We start from the raw sequence: 18818 nt of genomic DNA on the forward strand, positions 1-18818 counted from the left end.
GATACAATTATGAAGATTTGCCCTAATTATTCATGGTAAGTCAATTATAGTTTTAATATTTTACTCAATTTTTATCCAGTTACGATTTTAAAGCCCTTCGAAATAGGATCTGGATGTAGGATTTTGGTGAATTGAAAATAGAGGAGGTTAAAAAACATGGAATAGGGAAACTTCGCAGGTGTCATCATGTAAGAAGATTTGCTGAGAGAACCAGATAACAGAGCTTTATTCACTGATTTTTAGGGTTTTAGGGTCGCAAAAGCCCATGTGGTGCTCGCTTGCTTTCCTTCGCAAAGTGAGCAAGCCTGTCTCCAACATTTTAGCATGGATCTACTTATAAGAAGGCATGTTTGATAGCCCGAAAATGACTAAAGTGAAAAAGTAATCTTTATAAAAGTGACTTCTGAGTTCGATTGTTTGATTGGCTAGGCAGTGAAATATAAAAAATTATAGTTTTATAGTTTTCATTATTTTATCATATAAAAAGAAGTGAGAACAGAGTTGAACTACTATACTTTTGGAAGCACCATTTTTCAACTTTTTAAGCCTTCAAATCCTTACTATTGCAGAGCACCAATTAACAAACTTTATAGGGATCCAAGGATCTAAAAGTTAGAAGTATATACTTCCAAAAGTATATAGCCTAGACAAATGACTTACATTCATAATTTAAATTCAAATATATATTTAGAATTCAAAATTAAATTTTAAATTTCGAATATAAATTATATTTATAAATAAAATTTAAGATATATAATTAAATTTACAATTTGAATTTAAAGTTAAGTTACAACTCATAATTGAAATTAAATTCTAACATTAAATTGCAACTTAAAATTAAAACATTAATTCAATTTTCAATTCGTAATTTAAATTTACTATTTGATTGTATATTTTGAATTCAAATACAAATTCATAATTTGAATTATAATTTAAATTTAAATTTGTGTTTGAAACAATTCAAATTGAACAATTGAATTTGTAATTCTAATTTGAAGTTCAAACTAAAACTAATCATTGAAACTAAATTCAAAATGCAAACTTAAATTAAAATTATAAGTTCAACTTAAAAATTTAAATTTTGATTTCAAGTTCCAATTTATAGTTTCGAACAACTTGAATTCAAAGTTCAAGTTGAAGCTCCTAGTTAACAATAATTTGATTAAAATTTAAAATCTAAATATTTAATTTAAATTTAAAATCAGAATTCAAATTTAATTAAAATTTTAAATTTAAATAAAAATTTAAAAATTTTGTGTTGGATTTGAGTTATAAATAGAATACAGAATGTGAAATTAAATTGATGATTTTAATTCAAATTTAAATTAAAATCTAACTTCAAAATAAATTCAAAGATTAAAATTAAGACCAAACATAGCCTATTAGATAGGCTCTCTAATTTTGATGATTTTGAAATTTTTTGAACTAAAGGTAGAAAAGTTATAACTTACTTTATCAATCTACTTTTATAAAGTATCTTTTAGATACATTTTCACGAATCAACTAATCAATAAGACATCACATTTTTGAGAAGTGCTATTTTCGATATTTCACTTTCACCAAATCAAACATGTCTTAAAACTATGTAGCAAGAAAGAGAGAGAAAAGTTCTTTTAAGATATTGTTTGATTCGGAAAAAAGCAAGAATTGCTTATTTTTGGGATAAGTACAACTTCTGAGATAAGCAAAAAATAAGATCAATTTTTGAATTTAGATAAAACTAGATTATTCATAAGAACAAAAAAATATTAGCATTTGGATAGTTAGATTGGAACAGCAGGAATAAGAGTAATTATAATTTTAAAATAATAGTATTTTACCTAATTAATAAACATTAAAATATTAATTAAATAATAATTTATTTAATTAATAAATTAATTAACAATAAATACCATACAAGATAATGGAGAAGTATATTAATTAATTAATTAACTATAAAAAAGTTAACTTAGTAGTTAATTTGTTAACTATTTAATTAGTTAGATAATAGTTAAGCAATTAATTAGACTAGCCAAAACATTGTTGGTTAATCAATGTAAATATCAGTTGATGTCTAAACTACATAAATAATTAATTTTTAATTAGATAAATAATTATAAATAATAAATTAATTAGTCAAATAGTTAAATTATTGATTAATTTTATAAATTAAGGACATTTTTGGTTCGCCCATTTTTTATATAGGAATCGGAATCGAAATGCATGATTTCGTTTGTAAATATTTGGTATCTCAACTATCATTCCAATTTCAATTCCTGGGTGGAATGAGAATCTTCCGATTTGGAAGTTGAATTCAAGCAGAATGGATGTTTATTCGGATTATATTTTAACCTTATTTTTTAATTAAAATATAAATTTAAATTTAAAAATAAAATTTATAATTTTAAATTTTAATTTGAACTTCAATTAAAAAATAAAATTTAATCAAGCGTTTCAAATTTAATTTATGAATTTGCATTTAAATTAAAATTTAATTTAAAATTTAAAGTTTTATTTAAATTTTATTTAAAATTTAAGTCAAATTTTATGGATTCAAAATTGAAATTTAAATTGTAATTTTTAGTTTGAATTTGAATAAATCAAAATTTAGTTTTATATTTTGAATTATCCACTCAATTTCAAATTTTAATTTTTTAAAAAATATATTTAAAATTTATACATCATTTTAAAATTTTGATGTAAATTTTTAATATTTAATTTTTCGTTTGAATTTAAATTATAAAATTCTATGTTTTGAGTTACGAACTCAATTCTAAATTATCTTACCAATCCAAATTCAGATGGATCTAATAGAAATGTTTAGATTTTTTTTTTATTTACAATGTCATAGTTTTGAGGAATTTTATATGAAATTTTAATAACAAATTTTTTTCAGACTATTTGGAATAATGATGTCACGCCCCGGGACAGGCGGAGGCCCTCCCGGTAGCGCGCCCAGACCCGCCATATATTAGCACATATAAGGCGTCTACAACAACAGCGAAAAATAAAATCAAAGATGATCTACAACTAGAGATATCAGAGTAAGTATACATCTATCATCTATAACAAAAGTAAATAAAGCGTAACTAAACAATAAAGGTAAAACATAGAGTTATACAATAATCATCTCCAAAAGGGTACACAAAAAAAGGTGGTATCTATATATGGATATAACTCTTAACCTCTCCAAAAAGAAAACAACGAGAGGTAGACCACCTAACAACGCGTCCCTCGATAGCAAGCTAGCTCGAGGTGATACTCTTTCTGCGGTCCCTAGCCTCTCCCGGCGTGGAAGGCTCTGAAATAAGACATAAAACAGAGGGCGTGAGAAACTATAATTTATAGTTCCCAGTGGGCAATTACTGACCTCAGTTCATTGCACTACTAGCCCCAAAAGAAAATGGTAAGTACGGAAAAGAAGATAATAATAATAATAAACTGTAAGTGTAAGAGCAAGTAATGTTTGCTAAATTTACTATGCCATAAACCATAAGATGTCAATGTATCGTGCATGTATTCTATCAGGTTGTAGTATATCCAATGCATGACTACTATGTCCCAACGTGGCAAGAAAGTAGATAACATGATCCATTCTATCAATATATGATGATTATGCTCTATCATGGCAACTAAATATACTATGATGCAATAGGTAAATTATCAAGTATACTACATGTCTCAACACTGTGCCATAAGCATGTCAAAGTAATCCAACTACTAATCCTATCTAGTAGTGATTGTCATTTCCCGATTCAATATCATCGTTTAATCATGTTCTAGGACCTACATAAATGTAGTCCAGCTTGTGCCACCTAAGTGTCAGTGGTAGCTCCAGCATTCCCACTCTAGGAATGAGTCTATCCCTACCGACCCCATAGGTTTCTCGATACCGCACGAGCGAGCATAAGTCACGTAGGCCAACTCCGGAGTCCGGCTTGTAGGGAGCGACCCTCACAAGCATGTGCGAATGAGCACAAATGACAAGCAAGCGTAGTCAACGTCTCAAAAGTCCAATCATCATGTCTCTAATATGGTAAAAGTCACTAGCATCTCAAAAATCTAGTTCAATGTCTCAATGTGAAGTTTTAACGGTTCAATAAATTCCATGTCATTGACCTTAGCTTCACTATGTCCATATGTATTCCAAGCCTAATGCCTCTTTATGACATTAGCTTACGATATTATACATCATGTACATCTATGCCCCTTTATGGCATTATATCACACTATGTCCAAATCTTGTTCTAACACTAATGCCGCTTTATGACACTAGGTTTCACTTGTCCCAAGTACATTACAAGCTCAATGCCCCTTTATGACATTGGCTCAGTAGTTTGCAAACAACACAAGTCCCAAGCCTATTTATGGCTTACCCAAATCTCTTAAGTCTCATCTAGGTATAGATTCGAATACATAATACAATTCTCATTTTCACTATCGGAAATCAAGGTTCCAAGTTCAAATAGAATGCCCAACACATGCACGAGTCATTTATACAAGTTCTCTACTACATAGAGATCCGAAAATTCATTGTACATAACATAGGCATGTTAAGCATTCTAAAATTCACAAATAATGCATTTATCATGAATATGCCAGAAATTTCACTTTACGAAACATAAATCACCAAATATGAGAATTTTTCATATTATAGGCTAGGTCAAACCGACCGAAACTTGCGTAACCCTTCGTTTACCCCAACGAGGGTGTCCACTAGCCTCCTAGCACCCTAAAGATGTAGGAACAAGGGTCAAACCGACCGAAACTTGCGTAACCCTTCGTTTACCCCAACGAGGGTGTCCACTAGCCTCCTAGCACCCTAAAGATGTAGGAACAAAGGTTAAACGAATCTTACGATCAACCCTAAACTCAAACATTAGCCTACTCAAGCTAAGGTGGAGAAAACTCACCTCCAGAGTAAAATCTCTTTTCAAGCTTCAAAGGAGAGCTAGAACCCTTCCAATCCAACCTAAAGAAAGGTTCTAAACCAAGTGATTAAACTCCAGAAGCCCTAAATCAAAAATACCCAAAATTAACTAAAACCTCATTCTAGGGTTTCATCTCAACGAAACCATCAAATCTTGAAATCTTGGGGAGAAAACAAGTTGCTTACCTCTTAGAAGCTTCAATCCAAGCTCAAAACCCTCTAGGTCCAAAGATCTTTCCTCAACCAAGCTTTAAAACCAAGCCTCAACCTTCAACCATGGTGGAAATGCACCAAGAGGGAAGAAGAGAGAGATTAATCTACCAAAATCCAAGAGAAATGGATAAAATCACTATTGAGGGACAAGGAGAAGCTCCCTTACGTCAATTCCCTGTGTTCCCAGCTCAGGGAAATGCCCTAGGGGCGTGGGGACACATATAGAGAAGCCACTTTGCAAAAACACCCCTGCAGTTCGACCATTCAGATTCTGCCGCAGTGTACCGGTACACGGGTCCGCGTACTGGTACAGCCATCAACCCTGTACCGGTACAGCCATCAACCCTGTACCGGTACGCAGCCCCGAAAATAACAATCTGAGAGCAGTCTAAGTTCTCCACTTTGGCGACCTTAGCGCTACTTAAAATACTACAAATCTCGAGATACGAGCCATAGGTCGAAACACTGTCGACGACCCACCAGAAAAGCTGAAAAAACTCAGAACACAAGCCAAACACTCCAACCTCGCAATTTGCAAAGGTACATTGTGTTACATTCACCCCTCCTAAAAGGGAGTTTCATCCGCGAAACTCGAAAAGTAAAGTACCTCAAGCCTCCATCTGAAAGAGATGGGGATCGCGCTCCTACAGTGCGCTCTCTAAATCCCAAGTTGCCTCGCGTTCATCGTAGCTGTTCCAAAGCACCTTCACATAGGGAATCTCACGGTTTCGCAGTCTTTTCACCTCGCGAGCCAAAATCCTCAAGGGTTGCTCTTCAAAGCTCAATTCCTCCTTCAGCTCCAATGGCGTCGCTTCAAGCACATGAGCTGGATCATGGATGTACTTTCGAAGGACCGATACATGAAAAATATTGTGCATACCCGATAGGTTCGTAGGTAACGCAAGTTGATACGCTACAGGGCCTACACGCTCCAATACCTCATACGGCCCAATGTATCGGGGGCTCAACTTGCCCTGGATGCCAAATTTTCTAATCCCTTTGGTCGGCGAGACTTTCAAGAAAACATGATCACCAATCTGAAACTCCAAGTCCCGTCGACGCTTGTCAGCATAACTCTTTTGCCTACTCTGTGCTGTCAGCAAACGCTCCCGAGCAATGCGAACCTTGTTCTCTACTTCCTGAAGCACATCGGGGCCTAAAGCCAATCTCTCGCCGACTTCACTCCAATGAAGTAGCGATTTACACTTCCGTCCATAGAGTGCCTCGAAAGGTGCCATCTTGATGCTTGCTTGATAACTGTTGTTATAAGCAAACTCCGCCACCAGTAGATGCTGCGACTATCCTCCCAGGAAGTCTATCACATAGGCTCGAAGCATATCCTCAAGAGTCTATATAATGCGCTCTGATTGCCCGTCATTCTGGAGGTGGAAAGCTGTACTGAAGTCTAAGCGCGTACCTAAAGCATCCTGTAAGCTCCTTCAAAAGTGAGATACAAATCGGGGATCTCGATCTGATACTATAGAAGTAGGTACCCTGTGCAATTGCACAATCTCATCCAAGTATACATGTGCGAGTCTCTCACCAGTCCAAGTGGTGTGGATAGGTATGAAATGTGCCGATTTCGTCAACCTATCCACGATCAGCCAAATAGCATCATGCCCGGCCTGTGAGCGGGGCAATCCTATCACGAAGTCCATAGTGATCTTCTCCCACTTCCATATTGGAATCGGTAAGCTCTGCAACTTTCCCGCAGGAACTCGGTGCTCACCTTTAACCTGTTGGCAAGTTAGACATCTACCAACAAACTCACCAACGTCTTTCTTCATCCCGGGCCACCAATAGAGCAACTTCAAGTCCTTGTACATCTTGGTGCCTCCAGATGTATAGCATACAGTGCTCAGTGTGCCTCTTGAAGAATTTCTTCTCTAAGTGCCGATTCCGCCGGTATACAAACCCGCCTGCAGAAACGCATCAACTCAACACCGTCCACAGAAAAGTCACCGATGCAACCACCAACCATCTTAGCTCGAATCCTTTGCAACTCCACGTCATGAACTTGCTTTTCCTTAATCCTTTCCAAAAGTGTAGATTGCACCGCCAAAGTCATCAACCTCAAAGGTGTATCAAGAGTCACCACCTCTAACTCCAACCGCTTCATCTGCTCGATCAACTGCGGTTGAGTAACAACAAGCATAGCTAAGTTTTTCGTCGATTTCCTACTTAGCGCATTCGCTACCACGTTAGCCTTGCCCGAGTGGTAAAGTATTGTCAAATCATAATTCTTGAGTAGCTCAAATCATCTGCGCTGCCTCAAGTTCAACTCCTTCTGAGTGAATAAATACTTTAAGCTTTTGTGATCCGTATAGACCTCACACCGCTCGCCATAAAGATAATGGCACCATAGTTTCAAAGTGAAGACTAGGGCCGCCAACACCAAATCATGCGTAGGGTAATTCCTTTCATAATCCTTCAGTTGGCGAGAAGCATACGAGATCACTTTCCCGTCCTGCATCAGAACACAACCCAATCCATTAAAAGAAGCATCACTATAAACCACATACTCTGCTCCAGCAACTGGTAGGGTCAGGATTGGGGCGGTTGTCAATCTCTGCTTCAACTCTTGGAAGCTCCTTTTACACGCATCATTTCAAACAAACTTGGTGCCTTTATGCGTGAGCCTCGTAAGGGGAGTGGGTAATCTCGCAAATCCCTCAACAAACCGCCGGTAGTAGCCGGCCAAGCCAAGAAAACTTTGAATCTTGGTGACACTCGTTGGCCTCGGCCAATCCTTGATTGCTTCAATCTTCGTAGGATCCACAACTATACCTGATCCTGAAATCAAATGGCTGAAAAACGCCACCTCTCTAAGCCAAAACTCACACTTTTTCAATTTGGTATAGGGTTCTCTTTCCCGAAGCACTTGAAGTACAAGTCTCAAGTGTTTCTCGTGATTCACATCACTTCGGAAATAGACCAAAATAATGTCGATGAATACTACGACGAACCTGTCTAGATAAGGCTTGAAAACACGGTTCATTAGATCCATAAAAGCTGCTGGGGCATTAGTAAGCCCAAATGGCATAACTGTAAACTCATAATGTCCATATCGTGTTCTAAAAGCCGTTTTCGACACATCCTCAGGTTTGATCTTCAAATGGTGGTATTCCGACTGCAAGTCGATCTTGGAGTACACACTAGATCCCTGAAGCTGATCAAAAAGATCATCGATCCTCGGCAACGGATACTTGTTCTTGATCGTGACTTTATTGAGTTCACGATAATCCACGCACAAGCGAAGTGATCCATCCTTCTTCTTGACAAATAGGACCGGTGCTCTCCAAGGTAAGACACTCGGTCGCACAAAATCCTTGTCCAGAAGATCTTGCAGCTGTGCCTTAAGCTCCTTCAGTTCCGCTGGTGCCAACCTATAGAGCGCCTTAGAGATTGGAGTAGTCCCGGGAATGAGATCTACCACAAACTCAATCTCCCTATCAGGTGGCATGCCTGGAAGCTCTGCTGGAAATACATCTCCAAACTCCCGTACTACGGGAATATCTTCAATCCTAGGGGTGTCTACATCGCCCTGCAACACAATAGTAGCCAAATAGGCTACGCAGCCTCTGCTGATCAACTGTCTAGCTCGAGAGGAGCTAATCGTCATCGCAAACAGCGAATTCTGGCATCCTCGGTACACAACCTCCGCCTGCCCCGGCTCTCTAAACGACACAGTTCGATTATTGCAATCGATAGTGGCGTAGTACTTGGTCAACCAGTCCATACCCAAAATAACATCAAACTCTCCGAGTTTATGCAAAGCTAGCAAGTCTACGGGCATGATCCAATCTCCAACCCGAACATGGCAACTGGGACAAATCTCTCTAATGTCCAAGGAGTGGTCGGGAACAACAACACGTCCCAGATGCAACAAGAAAATAAGTGGGATGCAATGAACTCGGCAAATAGCCGGTCTATGAATGAATGTGATACACCGGTATCAAATAATGCTTGTACTCGAATACCATAAAGTAAAATGATACCTGCAACGACATTCTCGGTCGCTGCCACTTCCTCCGTCTGGGCCGCATACATGCGCCCGCTCGGGGCCTGTCGTTACCCCTCTGTCTGCCGCGGAACAGGTGGCCGCCCGGCCTGGTGGTGAGCAGAAAGTGTCCCCTGACTAGGACCTGGTGATGCTGGTGCAGATGCCGAAAATGGCGCTGGCGTGAACTCCTCGGGCAGTCCGACTGGAAGTGGCCCTTCTGACCACACAAAAAGTACCTGCCCCGACTGTGTGAACACTGCCATAGGTAATGAGGACCACCGCAGATCACGCAGCGCGGAGCTTAGCGACGATCAGGTCCTCCTCGCTGAGTAGATGAGCCACGTCCCCGTGATTGGCTCCGGTTCCTGGGGTGCCTCGGCGGCCTCTGTGAGTGCGTCTGGCTCGCACCCTCAACCGCAGGCTTCTTGCCCTTCCCCTTCTCCAAGCCCTCGCGACGCTCCTGAAGGTCTGCCGCTTTAGCCTCCACAATGAGTGCACGGTTCAAAACCTCCCGGTAGGTTTGGAGGTTGGAGGACTGCACTAACCGAAAGATCGAAGGCCACAATCTACGCTAAAAAATGCGGGCCTTGTCATCGTCATCCCGTACCACAAAAGGTACACAGTGAAGTAGCCGAGAAAACTCCCTCTCGTACTCGGCCACTGTCTGCTCCTCCTGGCCTAAGCTGCGCAAGTCCTGCTCCATCTTCCTCTTGACGTTAATAGGGAAGTAGTGCGCCAGAAGAAACTCCTTGAATCTCGTCCAAAAAATCACTGCCAAATCAGTATTGGGGTTGTCCAAGATATCCAACCACCAACGATAGGCCTCGCCGCCCAAGTGATGTGTGGCGAGCCAAACTCTATCCTTTTCCTCAACAAAGGTATCTCGAAAAAGCTTCTCCATGTGCATCAACCACTTCTCAACAATCCACTGGTCGACCTTCTCGCCGTCAAAGATCCTCGGACTGCACCTCCTGAACTCGCTGAGGCGATCCATGAGGCGATCCCGCTCGACTCCCTCGGCCATCACAGGGAAAGCTGCTCTCGCCGCAGGTATCTGAACCAGTGGTGTTGCGACCACTTCCTCCCGAGGTGTGGTCTCGGGCACCGCACGCGAAGAACTGGGCGAGGGGGATTACGCCCTTGGCGCGACGTTCACAACGGGCGCTGGTGGTGTGGGAACCTGAGTCTCCCTAGAAGCTGCCGCCTGCTGTAGCAAGAGATCCTCCAGGTGCTTCATCCGCGCCTCCTGCCGTTGCGCCACCTCGGCCTGTCGCTGAGCGGCCGCCGCCTGCTGCGCTACAAGATCAGTGAGGACTGCAAGCTGAGACCTCAAGTCGCGGACCTCGCTAGATCAGGAAGTAGCGGAGGTCTCAACCTCCTCGAGGTGTGCCACATCATCCACACCGGCAGATTGGGAGTGTGTAATCGGCATCGTCACTACAACATCATAAAAGTGTAAGTTAGTAAACCCACGCTGTCGAATCCCCGCTCAAATAAACAATACCCAAATTATGTGAAAGTAAGGAAGTGTTATCCACAACTAACTCCCGATGTTACGTTGTCGGCCACCAACGTAACCCTCCGCGAAGTTAGAAACCCAATCATAATACTTTCGCTTACAAATCGAATAGACCTCGTCTCTCACGAGCCCATTTCTTATAGTCCAACCAGCCTAAGGTTTGCTAAGTCCACTAAGACTCAACCCTAGGCTTTGATACCAAACTAATCTGTCACGCCCCAGGACCGGCGGAGGCCCTCCCGGTAGCGCGCTCAGACCCGCAATATGTCAGCACATATAAGGCGTCTACAACAATAGCGAAAAATAAAACTAAAGATGATCTACAACTAGAGATATCAGAGCAAGTATACATCTATCATCTATAACAAAAGTAAATAAAGCGTAACTAAACAATAAAGGTAAAACATAGAGTTATACAATAACCATCTCCAAAAGGGTACACAAAAAAGGGTGGTTTCTATACATGGATACAACTCTCAACCTCTCCAAAAAGAAAATAACGAGAAGTAGACCACCTAACAACGTGTCCCTCGATAGCAAGCTAGCGCGAGGTGATACCCTTTCCGCGGTACCTAGCCTTTCCCGGCGTGGAAGACTCTGAAATAAGACATAAAACAGAAGGCGTGAGAACTATAATTTATAGTTCCCAGTGGGCAATTACTGACTTCAGCTCATTGCACCACTAGGCCCCAAAAGAAAAGGGTAAGTACGGAAACGACGATAATAATAATAATAAACTGTAAGTGTAAGAGCAAGTAATGTTTGCTAAATTTACTATGCCATAAACCATAAGATGTCAATGTATTGTGCATGTATTCTATCAGGCTGTAGTGTATCCAATGCATGACTACTATGTCCCAACGTGGCAAGCAAGTAGATAACATGATCCATTCTATCAATATATGATGATTATGCTCTATCATGGCAACCAAGTATACTATGATGCAATAGGTAAATTATCAAGTATACTACATGTCTCAATACTATGCTTTAAGCATGTCAAAGTAATCCAACTACTTATCCTATCTAGTAGTGATTGTCATTACCCAATTCAATGTCATCGTTTAATCATGTTCTAGGACCTACATAAATGTAGTCCAGCTTATGCCACCTAAATGTCGGTGGTAGCTCCATCATTCCCACTTTAGGAATGAGTCTATCCCTCTCGACCCCGTAGGTTTCTCGATACCGCACGTGCGAGCATAAGTCGCATAAACCAACTCCGGAGTGCCGGCTTGTAGGGAGCGACCCTCACAAGCATGTGCAAATGAGCACAAATGGCAAGCAAGCGTAGTCAACATCTCAAAAATTCAATCATCATGTCTCTAACATGGTAAAAGTCACTAGCATCTCAAAGATCTAGTTCAATGTCTCAATGTGAAGGTTTAACCGTTCAATAAATTCCATGTCATTGACCTTAGCTTCACTATGTCCATATGTATTCCAAGCCTAATGCCTCTTTATAACATTAGCTTACGATATTATATATCATGTACATCTATGCAAATTTATGGCATTATATCACACTATGTCCAAATCTTGTTCCAACACTAATGCCGCTTTATGACACTAGGTTTCACTTGTCCCAAGCACATTACAAGCTCAATGCCCCTTTATAACATTGGCTCAGTAGTTTGCAAACAACACAAGTCCCAAGTCTCTTTATGGCTTACTCAAATCTCTTAAGTCTCATCTAGGTATAGATTCGAATGCATAATACAATTCTCATTTTCACTATCGAAAATCAAGGTTCCAAGTCCAAATAGAATGCCCAACACATGCATGAGTCATTTATGCAAGTTCTCTACTACATAGAGATCCGAAAATTCATTGTACATAACATAGGTATGTTAACCATTCTAAAATTCACAAATAATGCATTTATCATGAATATGCAAGAAATTTCACTTTACGAAACATAAATCACCAAATATGAGAATTTCTCATATTATAGGCTAGGTCAAACCCACCGAAACTTGCGCAACCATTCGTTTGTCCCAACGAGGGTGTCCACTAGCCTCCTAGCACTCTAAAGATGTAGGAACAAGGGTTAAACGAATCTTACGATCAACCCTAAACTCAAACATTAACCTACTCAAGCTAAGGTGGAGAAAACTCACCTCTAGAGTAAAATCTCTTTTCAAGCTTCAAAGGAGAGCTAGAACCCTTCCATCCAACCTAAAGAAAGGTTCTAAACTAAGTGATTAAGCTCCAAAAGCCCTAAATCAAAAATGCCCAAAATCAACCCTAAAATCTCATTCTAGGGTTTCATCTCAACGAAACCATCAAATCTTGAAATCTTGGGGAGAAAACAAGTTGCTTACCTCTTAGAAGCTTCAATCCAAGCTCAAAACCCTCTAGGTCCAAAGATCTTCCTTCAACTAAGCTTTAAAACCAAGCCTCAAGCTTCAACCATGGTGGAAATGCACCAAGAGGGAAAAAGAAAGAGATTAATCCACGAAAATCCAAGAGAAAGGGATAAAATCACCATTGAGGGACAAGGAGAAGCTCCCTTACGTCAATTCCCTGTGTTCCCAGCTCAGGAAAATGCCCTAGGGGCGTGGGGACACATATAGAGAAGCCACTTTGCAAAAACACCCCTGCAGTTCGACTATTCAGATTCTGCCGCAGTGTACCGGTACACCGGCCCGCGTACCGGTACAGCCGTCAACCCTGTACCGGTACAACCATCAAACTTCGAGGGTCACTAATGGTAGCCGTTCTATATCCCAACGCGTTTCCCTAGGAGGATCTTTGACAAGGTCAAAGAGAAGGGAATGCGGCTCCCAACAATTTTTGACACACCCGGTGAGACATCTGCTTAGGTGAATTTATATTTTTGTTGAATACACAGTGACTGGTCGGCTGAAAGAGCCGAATGTCTTTATATATTAAAATAAAGTTGGAAACTCATACAAAACAAAGTATGCCCGAAGGGCATACAGACTCTGAAAATCTAAATTACAACAGAGTGTGCCCGTGGGGCATACAGACTCCGGAGATCTAACTTAAAAACTACTCCTAGGAAAGCAATAAATGCGGGTAAAAAAGATTACATGTAGATTACTCCTAAAAAATAATAAATGCAGAAAAGAAAAGTATTAAAAATACGATGGTCTTCTCGTTCAGGGGAGAGAAAAGCCTCTATTACAGGCTTCAAAGTTACTATTTATAATATCTTATCAGCCCACATTATTGGTTGGTTATAGTAGTGGGGAAAGAGGTGTAGCCATGATCATGGAAGTTACGCCCCACTTCTCAACTATTTCCGCCTAAACACTCTTGACCTGGAGGCGTCTTATTGTCCACTCCTGGTGTACCATGTGTCCTTATTTCTTTGGCTCATACGTGGGTTAGGTTGGCGTCTTAATTTTTTGGTATCAACAACAGTTTTGGAAGAGCCTCTGTCAGGCTCTTAGCAATTAGCATAACTTAAAATCAACATTCCATCGCTAGTGTAATGACCAAACGGAGTGTATAAATCAAACTCTCGAGGATATACTCCGAGCTTATGCGCTAGACTATGGTGATTTTTGTCACAAGTACCTCCTACTCATGGAGTTTATCTATAATAACAGCTACCAATTGAGAATCAGAATAGTACCCTACAAGGCTTTATATGGGAGGAAATGCTAATCATCGATTTGCTGGGGTGACGTAGGCAAGAGGAAGCTTCTTGGGCCATATGTAGTTGTGTACACCGAGGAAAATACCTAGGTTTCTAGGTAGTGGCTTTTGACTGCTTAGAGCTAGCAAAGAGTTATGCAGATCAGTAGCGATACGATTTGGAATTCTAGGTTGGGGATCATGTGCTTTTTAAAGTTTCGGTAACAAACTTCTTTTTTGGGGGCGAAAGATACAATAGCCTATATCTTTGAACTCCATTCTTGTGGAGTTTCAACGAAAGTGTTTGAGGGCTTCAAGTTTTGTAGACATCTGTTGAGGTTCCAGAACCTTAGAGTGTTTTCGAGAATAAAGACACATTCTAGAACCCAGGCATTAGGCTGAGAAGGCTAAGAGCTTGTCATGCCTTAGGGCCTATTTTGTAAAGTCTTTTCCAAAAAAGGACCAATTTAAAAATAGAGTTAGCCAAAAAATGCTAATTTTTTTATAAACAACCTTGTCCACGAGATGGATAGACCTACCATAAATACAGGGATTTCTCTATCTATACGGACAGAATTTGCACGACATACCACATGTTATAATACCTTTACAACCAACCAGTTTCATTCATATACTAACAAGCAGCAATCAGAATGTAGATACTCATACAGCTAACCATACCTAGCAAGATGATGCATATCCTAAACACTCCTTATGCAATTATGATGCAAATGCAGCAATACTGTGACACCCTAACTTCCCAGGGGGTCACCCATCCTAGAACTACTCCTGTCCTAGCATGCTTAATTCTCTTAACCTCTTAGGTCTAACCAGCACCCAAAATACTTTAAGCCGGGTTGAGAGTTTTAGTCTTATTATATCTTATATATAAGACTATTTGGGGTCTCACATTCTCGCCCCCTTAAGCCCTGACGTCCTCATCAAGCTCAGACTCACAAGTACTAGGCGATGTGAGACTCATCTCCCTAGCCTAAACTGACCTTATGGTAAGCTACTCTCCACCCACAACAGTCAACAATATGAGAGCCTCGCTCTCCCTACTGTATAATCCTGGCTCAGCCTAGACTCATCTCACACTTTTAGCTAGTAATTATCTCTGATACCAACTGTGATACCCCAACTTCCCAAGGGGTCACCCATCCTAGGACTACTCCCGTTCTAGCACGCTTAACTCTCTTAACCTCTTGAGTATAGCCACCACTCAAAATACTTAAGCCGGGTTAAGAGTTTGTCCTATTATATCTTATATATAGAACTATTTGGGGTCTCACAAATACAACAAACATCATATCATTTGAAAGTATTTTCCTTCAGAGAATTTTATTTTCAAAACTAAGATAAATTATAAAATCGAAAAATTGTTCCTACACGAAAACTCATCTTTTGAAAACTTGGTACCACGAGGGGTAAAAAATATTTTAACCATAAAACCACAACTACACAATAGTCGTAAAACTACAGTTTCATTATCCTTAATCAAGCAAATAAGGATAATAAAGCATTCACTTAACTAAAACACAAAGTCTAATTTATTTAACAATGATCATAAGAGTAAGGAATGAAATGACCGTAATCAATGGCTAGGTAAGCATGGAACCAGTAGAACTCACTAACTACTCTAAACCTAACGCACCATCCCGATCCTTATCGCTTGTGTCACCTATAAAAACAGGGGGTAAGAAACCAACCTAAAGTGTGATGTGTCCTCATGCAAAACTGTGTAATGTTATTTTTCTCAGGTGAATTCAATATATTGGTTTTTTTCACGCTTTGGACGAATAGAAAAAACTCTGTCCGTTCGGCAGGTCTGTGCACGCACCCGCATAGCCTCCGTTGTGCAATGGGACGGGGCATGACATTAAGGTTTTTTAGTGGGTACCGTAAGTCGACAAGGGAAAATGTACTCATTGGCAAGCAAAAGATAGTTATAGCGAGGTATGAAACGATAACAAATACAGTAGCAAATAGGAACAAAAAAGAAATAACAATATGTAGATATTTAGCTGCTACTATAATCTACAGATGATGCATCAATCGGACAAATAGTTCAAAAGCATCCAATCTGTTTGCCATGTTGGTCTAAAAACCTCGAGCAATGCTTTGTTCTATACCTGGCTCATGACTTTAACAATAGATCGCATAGGGTTTATGGGTCGGGAGTAGGGATGCAAACGGGGCGGATCTAGGGGCGGGAGTCCCGCCCCGCCTCCCGCCCCGAATCCGTAATGGGTTAAAAAATACATCTCATAATCCGCCCCGCCTCGTAACCCGCCTCCTGTCGGCGCCCTGAATCCGCCCCGCCAACTAATATTTTTTATAAAATTATAATATTATTAATATTTTTTAAATTATAAATTAATAATTTTTAATAATATTACATATATAATTTAACAATATTAATTATAAAAATCAAAAATATCAATCATAATTCAAAACAAAAATTAAAAGTTTCAAATACATTAGAAATGAGAGTACTAACTTATTTGTATTTTGAACTTTTTTTGTAAATACATTATTTTTTAAGAATATTTTTTAAAACATAAATGATTTTCGGGGCGAATTCGGGACGGATTATGGCGGGGCGGATTCGGGGCGGATTCGGAGCGGGTCAAAATTTCTCCCATTTCCTGCCCCGAATCCGTTTATTTTCTCCTATTTACTGCCCCCGTCGGGGCTGATTAGGGCGAGAGCTCCACCAACCCGGATCCGTTTGCATCCCTAGTCGGGAGTACGACCACTTTTCTGAAAAAAAGCACCAATGCGGTGGCAAAACTGCTGGTGTATGTGAAATGCACACGAGTTATTGTTGCGATCGATTCAGTATGACTAATAGCCAACCGTTAGCAAGCTGACACGAGATCCCCGAAAGGAAAAGTACCGACCAATCAGGTCACCTAATCTCATATATATACATTACCAACTAGTAGGTCAAACATATCAAAATTGATAATAATATCCAATGTCATACTGCTCTACAACTAAGTTATGATGAACATGTGTAATAATAAAGTAGAGCAATAAAAGATGAAGTCATGTAGTGATCAAGTGTTCAATATGCAATGTATGTAAAGAGAGGGGAATGGATGTCACTGAGCTGTCATTACCAGACGAAGCACCTAACTCCTAAGGTGCTCTAGATAGTCAACCAGATCTACGAAAGATTCACTGAGTCATGAACTACTCAACTAAGAAGGATTAAACCTTGAATGACCCAAAGTCAATAATCACATAATCCCGAAACCTTCGCAATATTGGTTTCTTTTACCGATACCCGAAACCCACTAGGATTTCTCGAAAACTCACCGAAACGCTTTAAAAACCCACCAAAAGCTCAAAAAAGTACCAATTAACACCGTAAGTCACCAATCGCTCGGAGACGCACTGATTTGGGTGCCCAGGCAACAAATACTTGAATTAATGTTAAAAAATATATTTGACGATAAGTATGTCATACCGAATTCATGGAAATGCCGAATTTGGCTCCGAAACCCTCCACTGCACACCCACTGCCTCCAGACACATGAGACAGCGAAAGCAACCAGTCAACAGGGCTCGGTGACAAATATGGGGCATTCATGGTAATAAAACGTTAAACCCAAATAAAGAACGAATTCGATCGGTGATTTGCCAGTAAACACATCAAAACCCTAAATTATACTTCGCGAGGGCCATCGGACCTACTAGGACCATCAACTTAAAGGTCAAAAACTGTGGGTTCACACTGCTCGAGTCAGCCCACAAGGCCAAAATTACATATAAGTCCCTAAATTTGCAACTATGTTCATTATATATAAAAATATTTTTAGGGTTTTGACTTGTTACCGAATTTTGCAAGCTTTGAAACCTGAATTTTGCAAGCTTTGAAACCCAATCATCGGTTTCGATCATCCTATTCTATGACCGATATTGTGGTAAAACTCACCGTCCTCGCGATCGTGTAAACCACAATTACCTTGTGAAGAATTCGCCACTGCTATAACTCTAACGATTGTTTGGAAAAGATTAAACTAGAAAAATGATAAATATAATGGATTTGAATTTGGATACAAGGTTGACAATGAAAAGTACTTACATATAGGTCACATCTAACCAATTAAATTTTAAAAATAAAATTTTTAAATAGAGTTTTAAAATATAGTGCAGTCTATATGTGGTATATATTATAATTTTATCATGTTGTTGGACTAGATAATAAGTGAAATTAAAAGATATTGTTGAAAAAAGAAACTAAATATAAAAATTTATTGGATGTTTTAAAGACCTTTCACAAGACTCGTAGAGAAGTGTTGCCAACTCCCTAGCATGATTAATAAGGCCATATGAGTAGAATAAAAGTTTCATAATAAAATAAAAAATAAATCTAATATGTTATCCAAAATTTCAAAAGATTTAATTATTTCTGATTAACCAAAATGATCCTATTGATTATAAAAAATCCTTTCACCCCTAACAATTTACTAACGGGATTGATTTTTAGAAGGACATGTTGGGTATTAAGAGATAAATTTAAAATTTTTAAATAGCAGTACGAGGTATAGGTAAATAAA

Source organism: Ananas comosus, linkage group 24 (genome assembly GCF_001540865.1).
Source record: "Ananas comosus cultivar F153 linkage group 24, ASM154086v1, whole genome shotgun sequence".
NCBI classification, from domain to species: Eukaryota; Viridiplantae; Streptophyta; class Magnoliopsida; order Poales; family Bromeliaceae; genus Ananas; species Ananas comosus.